Source organism: Haliotis cracherodii, unplaced genomic scaffold (genome assembly GCF_022045235.1).
Source record: "Haliotis cracherodii isolate W230 unplaced genomic scaffold, xgHalCrac1.p SCAF_3, whole genome shotgun sequence".
Classification (NCBI taxonomy): Eukaryota; Metazoa; Mollusca; class Gastropoda; order Lepetellida; family Haliotidae; genus Haliotis; species Haliotis cracherodii.
This window is the reverse complement of record NW_027266286.1, coordinates 26,295,056-26,306,285: the sequence shown is the minus strand read 5'-3', so window position 1 is coordinate 26,306,285 and position 11,230 is coordinate 26,295,056. Positions and strand designations below refer to the sequence as shown.

The window sequence follows — 11,230 nt, the reverse complement described above, 5'->3', positions numbered from 1 at the left end:
TTAAATTTCCTTGACGCATATCAGAATACTTTTATATACCTAGTTATAGTCATTAAAATGTCTTTATTCACGAGTGAACCAACAAATGAAACTTATTAGCGTTAACGATGACGTCATTTGGAGGCTGCTAACAAAGAACTGCACCACAAGTGTTCAGAAATTATACATGGAAGCGCAACTGTGGTCAATCGAAGTATGACGTAAATCATTTAACATGTGCTAACATTGGTCAACGCGGGTTCACCAAGGTCGCCAAGTTTTCAAATAGAAGGCGAACACCTGTATAAAACATAATATTATACTTTCAATCAAACATTTCTTCAGTGTACGGTGCTTGAGGAAAGCACGTTCTAGATCGAGAGAACTAAATTATTTTTAATAACGTAGGTCGATGCTCATGGTATCAATCACTTACAATTGATTGTCTGGTCCAGACTCGATTACTTACAGACCACCATCAAATAGCTAGACTATTGCTGTGTTAAACAACAAACAAACAATAATTTGTTTTGGTCACACCGTCTCACCTATTCTGGCGGATTCAACTGAGCATGCGCCAAGAAGTAGCAGAACCACGGAGAGAGCGAAGATTTGCATCTGAAAACAATGTAACATTGAGTTAAAGGGAGACTACTCCACACTGCATACGCTGTAGACTAGTCCCGTGCCTCTGTTGCGGATGCTACACAAACTGTGTTCAGTTACTGGCGAGGGACAGGGTACCAGTCCACATGCGCGGATCCAGAGGGGACCCAGAGGGGACCCAGAGGGGATTTAAAGGGCATACCCTCTAATGCATACACATATCGTTGACGTTTTAGAATACTTTGATGCGAGGCAGCAACACGGTGGCAGCAAATTATTTTCTTTCTTAGAATGACAAACATATTAAATTCACAATAAAATAAAATTTTCCAAAATGTTTAATCAACACAGGAATGAGTGCAGTAGCCTTCTCAGGTCACATGGTCGCCGCGCTAACACACGATGGAAATGTCTCCCTCGCATGTGTGGCAACTTTTAAACAAAAGCCATGCATTTCAGGATTTAAATATAACTAAAACTGAACAACTAACAACATAAGTAAGGATAAGAACTTATGGATGAACAACTTCTTTATCACAATTAAGAGCGACGGTTCTAACACCGTTATCAATTAAGTGATATAAAGAGTATGGTTGACGTGTATATAAACAGGTAGGAGGCAATGTTTATACAGTAGAGTATATACTTGTCAACCATACTCTGTATATCACTTGAACTTTATGTTCATCCATGAATTCTTATCCTTACTTAGTACTCCAACTTCTAAATGCCTATCAAAGAAACTGACAACATATGGAATTGTAGATAAGGTAGACCAAATATGACATGTTATAAGCAACTGTATAAAACATAGAAATGCATGTACTTTCTATCCAATTAGACATAAAACCCATAAACTTTGCAGAAAACTATTTCATGTCGCCATCGAATAACTAGAATATTTAGTAGCATGTTTTGCAACAAACGTAGCAATAAAACAACTAATATTCGGCTAAGAAATGCAAACCGAAATATGCTCTAGCAGTTTTTTTTCAATCCGTCAGCTTCACTAGGAACGGTAAAGTCAGCCTGGTTCCCTGGGTATGCTGCGTCCGGATTAACAAGGCTTCGTTGTACAAGATGAGTGATATGAAATGCCGCAGAGTGATCAGGTTTTTTCGTACATTGCTGTTACAATAGCATCAAGGGTATGGGTGAGTGGTGAGTGAGTTGGGTTTAACGCCGCTTTTAACATTATTTCAGTTATATCACGACGTGTCAGCTTAATGTGGGAGGAAAGCCCGAAGTGATGCAGGTCTCAGACGTTTACCACTTCGATGAAACCCACGAGCGCGGGTGTGGTGCTGACAAACCTAGAAACATAATCGGGGCGAACCGGGATTCGAACCCACAATCATAGGTTTCTGGCGTGCCCAAGGGACGGAACTCTGCACATCGAAACGCGGCGCCTCAGACGACTTGGCCACCCGTGCCCCCTCAAGGGTGTGGTCATACTAAGCAGTGATATGATCTATCAACTAGATCATATAAAGGAAACGTTGAAATATTGTTTACTTACGATTGTCCTGTTCGGCCGCACGTTGCTTCACAGTGTCCAGTGGTGGTATAGGTCGAGCTTTTATGTATACAAAGTGTGAAGGAAATGACAAATGTTTGACACAAGCTGTTGACAGAATAACGGGATATATCAGGATCTATGTATATATTACAGGATCTCCAAACTATATGTGACACTTACAAGGGACTGATGTTTGACAATGTTGATTGGATGACTGCATGGATAACGCGTATGGTTACAGATGTGCAATACAAGCAAGTTCTGACCTTTCAACCTGTTTTGTTAACAAACGATAAGAGCAACAGCAGTAAACAGTGCTGGCAGATGAGAGCAGTGTAAGCTGGAGCTAACTTGTTTTTGTCACGATCTCATTACCTGCATGGTTTTATTAATTGCTGGACTTCCTCGTAGATAACGCCTATGTTAGATTTGGGGACAGGGCATTTAGGCAAGAAGTAGGCATCCCCATGGGTGCCAACTGAACTCCCCTTCTTGCTGATCTGTTTCTTCGGATTGTTTGCTTGGATTGGCAATGTCAAAGTTTATCGATGATCTGGTATCTTTCAATAAAAATAAAATAGCCAATTCCCTCATACTGATTTACAAACAAGAACAAGAAATAAAAGAGGCCAGTATAACCGGCACATATGTTTCACATTTAGATCTATACAAAAACATTCTGAGCGACAGAGAGCAGTATTGTTATAAGGGAAAAATGCATCCCAAAAACCTTCGATAATTATACCAAAGTCAAACTTTGATTTGATGGTTATAATATTAAACGATGGAGACAGACAGTCGGAGTGTCGGCGCAAACAAGCATGAAATCAAAAGGACGATGACAGCGGCATGACATCTCCTGTGGTGTGTCCGCCAATTAATCAATAGTGAGGCAGTGAGTTGGGTTTGACGACGCTTTGAACAGTATTACAGTTATATCGCGGCTTGTCAGCTAAATGTGGGAGGAAAGCCCGAAGTGATGCAGGTGTCAGACGTTTACCACTTCGGTGAAACCCACGAGCACGGGTATGGTGCTGACAATCCTAGAAACATAATCGGGGCGAACAGCGATTCTGACCCACAATCATAGGTTTCTGGCGTGCCCAAGGGACGCAACTCCGCACAGCGAATCTCGGCGCCTTAGACGGCTGACCACCCGTGCCCCAAATTAATCAGTAGACATATTTTAATCGGTCACCAGGTATCGGTAATTTTCCGATCACGACACAAATACGAGCTCATGGTCTGATATTGTTTTTAACCAATTAAAATGATCTATGAGGACATGTGACAAAGACGGGCCAGGTCGAACACTATAAAATGATGCCGTCAACATTAGGAGAGGAGAGCGCGGTTTGCAGTCGATCGAGTCGAATCCCGATCGATCTAAGTTCTCCCCATTTAGTGATGAGCCTGGCCGGTGTGATCCTGTCGTGTATTGATAGATCCCTCTATTATTTTCTCGTTATTTCAATAACTATTTTCTCAAAAATCCGAAACAAAATTCTAGTTATTTCGATTATTTTCTCCTTATTTCAAGTTTATTTCAAATTTCGATTAAGAAAAAGTATGGTACCAAAGTGACACCATTAGGCCTTCGTTCTACGGAGATTTCTGAGAGCGTCATCCGACTCAACCCTCAAGGCCTAGGTAAAGATTTTTATTAAGTTTTATGGTAGTCATGTGGAGGATATTTTCAAATTTGACGCATCAGTGACCAAAATGATGTCCGATGCAATTCCCTATTTTGACTGGTACCGTACTTTTCCGTGTCATTTGAGATGAACAATTGTCTTGCCACCGGATACATTCATCTTTTCGCGAACACCTGGTCCTGGTATCACCCCTCCTTGATTGTGATTCACAAACACATGCTTATGATAGTCGGAATCGTACAATGGGCACTGCTTTCAGAGGAGATTTCGTATGATTATGGTGAGGCCTTGTGGCTTTGATTTTTTTTATCTTTTGCCTCTTCTTGCATAGTATTGATCTGACTGGATTTGAACATATTTTATTGCGAAAAACCAAATGGATTAGGCACTTACGAGGCCTTCTCCGTCATACAATCTATTACATTGTAATATGTGAATAATGACATAATAGTAGTGGAGAATAAATGTACAGTGCATAGAAATTATAAGTAATGCGTGTAACAAACGTGCATATATACAGTATGACTACCTTTTACGTGTACACACACACACACACACACACACACACACACACACACACACACACACATACATACACACATGAGATACATTTTATATCTTTTGTCATACAGTGGTACATGTAGATGGTAAGGTGTTCAATTATTAAGAAAACCAGTCAACTATTCAATACATAATACTTGTCTTAAAGTATGAATTACATCTGAAGTTGTCACATAAGTGCAAATACACTAGTTAGGAGTGTATTTGTTCTATCAAGCTGTAATTAAACTTCTTCGGCCAAACCATTCCTCCTTTCAACCGTCACTCGATGAGAGAAACATGATATTTGACTAGACACGTGGAACATCCTATTTATCATATACTTTTTGTGTAGTTGACTACTGGAATCTTTCTTTTTTTTCATTACAAATGTAAAACCTTGAAACGTAAATTCCCCCTACCTAACACGCATTTACCTTTCACGTGCACCATCTCTAGAACTAGAAATAATAGAGACCCGTGAAACCGTCACATGTGTTTCACATTTAGATCAGAAACATTCTGAGCGACAGAGAGCAGTATTGTTATAAGGTAAAAATGCATCCCCTAAACTTTAGAAAATTATACCAAAGTCAAACTTTGATTTGATGGTTATAATATTAAACGATAGAGACAGACAGTCGGATTGTCGGCGCAAACAAGCAGGAAATCAATAGAACAATGACAGAGGCATGACATCTCCTGTGGTGTTTGCGCCAACCCAACTAATCAATAGACATCTTTTAATCGGTCACCAGGTTCCAGTAATTTTCCGATCACGACAAAAACACTCACTCATGGTCTGATATTGTTTTTTATTGTACACACACAAACGCACACACACACACACACGCGCACACACACACACGCACGCACACACACATACACACACGCACACACACACGCGCGCGCACACACACACACACACATACATACATGAGATACATTTTATATCTTTTGTCATACAGTGGTACATGTAGATGGTAAGGTGTTCAATTATTAAGAAAAGCAAGGCAACTATTTAATACATAATACTTGTTTTAAAGTATGAATTTAATCTAAAGTTGTCACGTAAGTGCAAATACACTAATTAGGAGTGTATTTGTTCTATCAAGCTATAATTAAACTTCTTCGGTCAAACTATTCCACCTTTCCTCCGTCACTCGATGAGAGAAACATGATATTTGACTAGACACGTGGAACATCCTATTTATTATATACTTTTTGTGTAGTTGACTACTGGAATCTTTCTATTTTTCATTACAAATGTAAAACCTTGAAACGTAAATACCCCCTACCTAACACGCAGTTGCGTTTCACGTCCACCATCCCTTGTAAATGGAAAATGTAGTTCCGAGCTTGCAAAATCTTAAAAAAATATAAACAAGAGTAACATAAATTATTTGAGGTCACTAAAATTCTCTATCATACATTTGGATATGATTGTTTACAAAATCGACTTAAAAAATATTCTTGAAATCAGCGAGGCCGCTGTTGGAAGCGAAGAAATACACGCAGGTCATGTAACAAAAATGGCCCTCTGCGAAATGGACCGTCTCTATTAAGGAGTTAAATGAGAAAATTTCAGTTAATAATGAAACATTTTCAAGAAAATAACAAACAGGAGTAGCGATACTAACTTCATACATGACCATATGTCATTATTTTGCCTTGTCAATGTTGAACTAACGTTAACAGGAAGTCAACAGTTGTACGGGCCAGACACTTCGATAAAGGGAGACAATTTTCAGGGAGGTAACTCTCGTGTGACAATAGTTCCGTCAAAGTGTTATGTTCACTGCAGTGAAATATCAAGTTTAGTGTTCACTACAGAAAACTCAGTCTTTTACACTGAAGTATACAATACATTAGTTTACTAAATAATACGGTCGGTACTACAATAGGCCATTGATGCACTGGTTGCAATCATGATTGTCCATAAGTTCACAGTCACTGAGTGCGGTATTGGCGCACATGATGAGAGCCACACCATGACACCAGTGTACGGATGATCTTTGTCTTGAATCTGATCAGACAGCCATTGTTATTCCGTGACAAGCTGAATCACTCTTTCAGAATCACGTCATCGTCATCGTCAACATCGATGTATTCAATCGTACCTGAAGTACCATGTGACAGCTTCAGTCGGATCCTTAATTCAATGATTCAATGCTTTTGTCGAATTGAGACATTCTTGTGATCAATTTCACATTTTCATGATTTCTTGACATAGATCAAACTGTCAGGTAGCCACGTACCAGAAATACGAATTTTCCATCAAAGTCTTGTGTATATAATATTAATTTAACGCTTTCCATAAGTAAAATAATATGGAGATAATAAAGTTTGTTTTAAATTAAGCTTTAAAAGTACTCTGTTTAACATACTGGTATATTCATTTTGTGAATTCCGCAGTTTCAATGACTTTTCAAACGCTCTTGTTCTGGCAAAGGGAAGTTACGTTTATTTCGTTAGGTAGGTTATAATTTGAAGCAGTATTGGAGGGTAACAAATCATTTAGGTGTCAGGGACAATCGTTCATTATTATTTTGTGTAGAGCCGTAGGTTTGTAAAATCTTTCGTCTCTCTTTTAGTGGTAGCCAGGCCGTTTCGAAATACATGTAAAAACTTACTCTTGTTGGAAATATGGCCAAACCTGTCAGAATTCTTGCAGCATCGAGCTGGATTAATTCAAGTTAGTTATATCATAGGCAGAACAGTTGTCCCATACCTCAGATGAAGATTCTAGAATAGGTCCTATAAATGTCAGATAGATTTTTGAAAGATTGTATCAATAGGATTTTTTATTAAGTTTGTGCATGTCTGAAACCGTTTTTGCTGTTGACCTAGCAATAATTGAAATATGTACAGTCCATTTCTTATGTTGAGATAAAGTGACTCCCAGGTGTTTGTGAGTTCTAAATTTTCAGAATCATCAAGGCGTGTCTCTGTAAAACATAATATACCAGGGGCGGTCGGGTAGCCTAGTGGTTAAAACTTTCGTTCGTCACTCGGAAGACTCGGATTCGATTCCCAACATTGGTACAATTTGTGAAGCCCATTCCTGGTGTCCCACTCACACATTGACTCACTCACTCGGTCACATATAATAGAAATACGAGATAGTTTATATCATAGACTTCTTACATTGAAGTGAAATATGGGTATGTCATTGTGCGAGCTCACTGAAACAGGACCCCCCCCCCCCCCCCCCCCCCCACCTATCTATTGTCAGCCTCTTCTTCCAAGCTTTACCAGCCTATATCCTCCTACAAGAGAAATCTCTGGACAATTGTTTTTTTCGCTAAAAATACAGACATCTGTTCATCCATAGTGTGTGTTGGACAGGTGTATTTGCACCAAAACATGTAGGTCTGCGAATACACAATGCCATTTAGAAAGTGGTCAAATGTAACAAATGTTATATTTGTGATACGTACACATTCAAGCACTTTACTCTTGTCAGAGGGGTACACAAATTACGTGATCTAGACTACCAGGTGGAGGGCTTTCATTTTTGTGGAAGCCTCGGTGGATGAGTGAGTTAGATCGCTGACTTTGTGTGCTGTCCATTAGGTACCTCCCTCTGAGAGTGTGGGTTCGAGACCCGGATAAGACTCGACCCCCAAAAGCATTAGAATTTGTACTTTACTAAGTGTTATCCCAAATATAACAACTTTTACATGTAGGTCTACAGTGATATGCAGTGGAAAAAAAACAAATACATGTTTGTAAGAGATAAGAACACACATAAATAGCGAATTTTCACTTCTTAATTTTCTTGTCCTGTCTACACTCGATCCATGGTCAGACACGAATCCGTCATGGTTTGCAAATCAAGCAGGCGATAAGTTTTACAGAGTAGCCTCCCTTCTGTAAAAGGTGGCGCTCCCGCCCATTGACAACAGAGTTGGCGGCACATGGCAACGCAGACTGCGTGCACCTTGACTTATGATAACGGTGCTGGCACGATCAAAATAATTTCATGGCACCGTGTTGGATTTACTGAAAAGAAACAGAGAGCAAGTAGCGTTTGATCAGGTAACTGTCCTGTGTCACAACACTGATAGTTTGAAGACGTCACTGCTTAAAACTTCCAACTCAAAGTAGCCAGTAGGCTTATATTTTAAACATAACACTGACATTGACATTGTCACTCGGCCCTGCAGATCTATAATACCTCAAGAACGTTGTTAGGCTTACTGTTTATTTTATGTATGTTTGACCAAAAAAACCACATTTATTTCTGTTCAGCGTATTATTATTATTATTATTATTATTATTATCAATATCATTATTATTATTATTATTATTATTATTATTATTATTATTATTATTATTATTATCATTCCTGTGAAGATCCGGGGTAGAATAGGTCTTCAGAAACCCATGCTTGCTGTAAATGGCAGTTATGCTTGTAAGAGGTGACTAACGGGATCAGGTGGTCAGGCACACTGACTTGTTTGATGCATGTCATCGTATCCCAATTGCGTGGATCGATGCTCATGATGTCAGTCACTGGATTGTCTGGTCTAGACTTGATTATTTACAGGCCGCCATCATATAGCTGGTATATTGCTGAGTGCAGTATTAAACAACAAACAAAACTTATTGTTATCATCATCATCATCATCATCATCATCAATATTATAGTATGACTCTATGTTATTGCGGTATCAGTAAATCTCGTAATTGAACCCCATGTCGACTGTTTACTTAGGCAGATCTGAGCATGATATTTGACTGCTTGATCCAATACAGGACTTGTTGCTGTATGTCATGGCTACTTGTAAGTATACACGTTAACTTTTTTTTGATAGTGTCTGGAATGATTTTGAAGAGGAATTACCCATACCTCCATTTGAAATGGATTAGAAAAGAACCCAATTATTCAGACAAAGTCCCTTTACCCAACCTAGGTCGTATGCATACTGAGTATGCATAATCCAAAACAGGAAGTGATGTAAACCACATAATCCACATGCATCACACCACAAAATAGCCACACTGCGATAATACAGAGTTGCCTGCCCTTGAGTCGCTAATGACAGGTACTTTGTTTATCGAATCCGGTAAAGAAAATCAGCATCGATCAGTCCTAATTAATGTGTCATAAAAATTGAACAAAAATATTGAATAGGTTTGTATTTGTGCACCATTACGATCAATTATAAATCAACTACAGATATAATATAGCGTACCATCCTATTATTATTATGGAACGTTTATAATTTATGGCTTGAGATGGTGGTGAAGATTTTTAGGGAGGTCATCAATTTTGGTCAGGGGGTATAGGTTGGGGGTTAACAATATTGTAGAAACCAACAAACTGCCATACAACTGTCAAGTAAACTTTGAGAACATTATGGCTTGCACATCGACCGCTGCATATGTTGTGGTTTTAACAGTTTCACTATAAACTCACAAAATCCCCTAGATGAGGCCGCATGCCGTAGTTACGTGGTCCTGTGATTAGATACACCAGGATCCGAAGGTCTGGGGTTTGAATCCTGTGTTATCCCCAATTATGATTCTTGGTTTGTCAGCATCATTTCTGGGCTTGTGGATTCAGGGTACGATTTCCTTCTGTTTTACCTCCTGAACCAGGTGCAACCAAGTAAATTAATCAGGTTGCACCACCAAAATATTGGCTGCACCATTTCATTGTAAATTGAAAAACTGTGTTTTCAGTTGTTTTGAATAAATTCAAAGGGAAAATAAACTTAAGAATGTGCTCCAGTATTTTATTTTGAGGAAATCTGTATATGGCTTTTCACATCTTGATATCCAGTAAACAACCTTAAACAGAAGTTTCAAAGTGTCTGTTTGTTGTGATTTTAACCGCATGAGTTACTGTTCTAGTGGTAATTTTGAAGAATTAGTTCTGAAAATTTGCTGCCTTCAGACCTGTGTTTTTCACTATTATAAGGAACTTCTGGATTCTAAAAGAATTGCAGCCAGTTCTAAAAGATTTAAGTTTTCCACTGTTATCAAATATAACTCCTGCCGTGCACTTGTGGTGGCAAATGTTACTTGTACTGGGTGCAATCTGGCAATAAAAGTTACCTGCACTTGCAATGCTTTACCTGCACTGGTGCAGTTCGGATTTAGCAGAATCAATCCCTGGGATTTCACAAAGATGGTGGCTGAGTCAATTTGCATAAACTGCTATATCAAGCTCTGAAAAATAATGTTCATTTTCAATATGTTAAGAAACTGCCTGGTCCGGATTTGATTCTTTACAGACTGCTGTGACAGCCAGAACATAGCTGACTGTGACATTCAGCCCCTTGCTTTAATGTGACATGTATCCCATGATTCCTTCCATACGGAAACATCTGTTGTGCATGTTTTGTGACTGATACTGTAATCAATAAGTAAGAAGATACTACATGACCAGTCACAAGATCTTATCTCATTGTGAAATAAACAAATATTAATTAATACCCATTTATCAAACCAAATGTTTGGTGATAATTTCTGATGACACCTTAAAAATCAATGATAAATTTTGATAACACATCTTAAATTAACAATTTGAATTAAAAAATGATGAAAAGAAAAGAAATGTGGCCTGGTAGATTAACCATTTTTTTAACAGACTGAGGTCTGTCTTCAAAATCATGGGTTAAAACCATCATCTGGAGTATTTGAATCTTTAGGGATCTGCCAAATTTGTAACTTTTTACATTATAGGGACTCAAGGAGTCCTCTATTTTCAACTGTCATTAAATGCTGTCTATCAAGATTTCAAACTTGGCAGGCAAATAAGGAAAAAAATCAATATTCTTTTCAAAACTGTCATTTTTTATTAAATATGGTTAAAGTTCTTATTTTCTTAAATTCCGAAATATAAAGTGTAAATATACTCTTCAGTGTGATGGGATTTTCATAATATCAACTGGTGTGCCTGGCCAAGTCTTGAGCGTGA

At 38.4% G+C, this 11,230-nt stretch overlaps 1 protein-coding gene across 1 annotated transcript in view; it reads left to right on the top strand.

Annotated features, from left to right (window-relative positions):
* The first annotated feature begins 8,237 nt into the window (after nucleotides 1–8,237).
* LOC139475148 (EF-hand calcium-binding domain-containing protein 6-like) overlaps nucleotides 8,238–11,230 on the top strand; it is a 51,789-nt gene continuing 48,796 nt past the window's right edge. The window contains exon 1 of the mRNA XM_071258403.1: nucleotides 8,238–8,340. The gene's annotated coding sequence lies outside the window, so the exon portion shown is untranslated. The remainder of the gene's footprint in view (nucleotides 8,341–11,230) is intronic.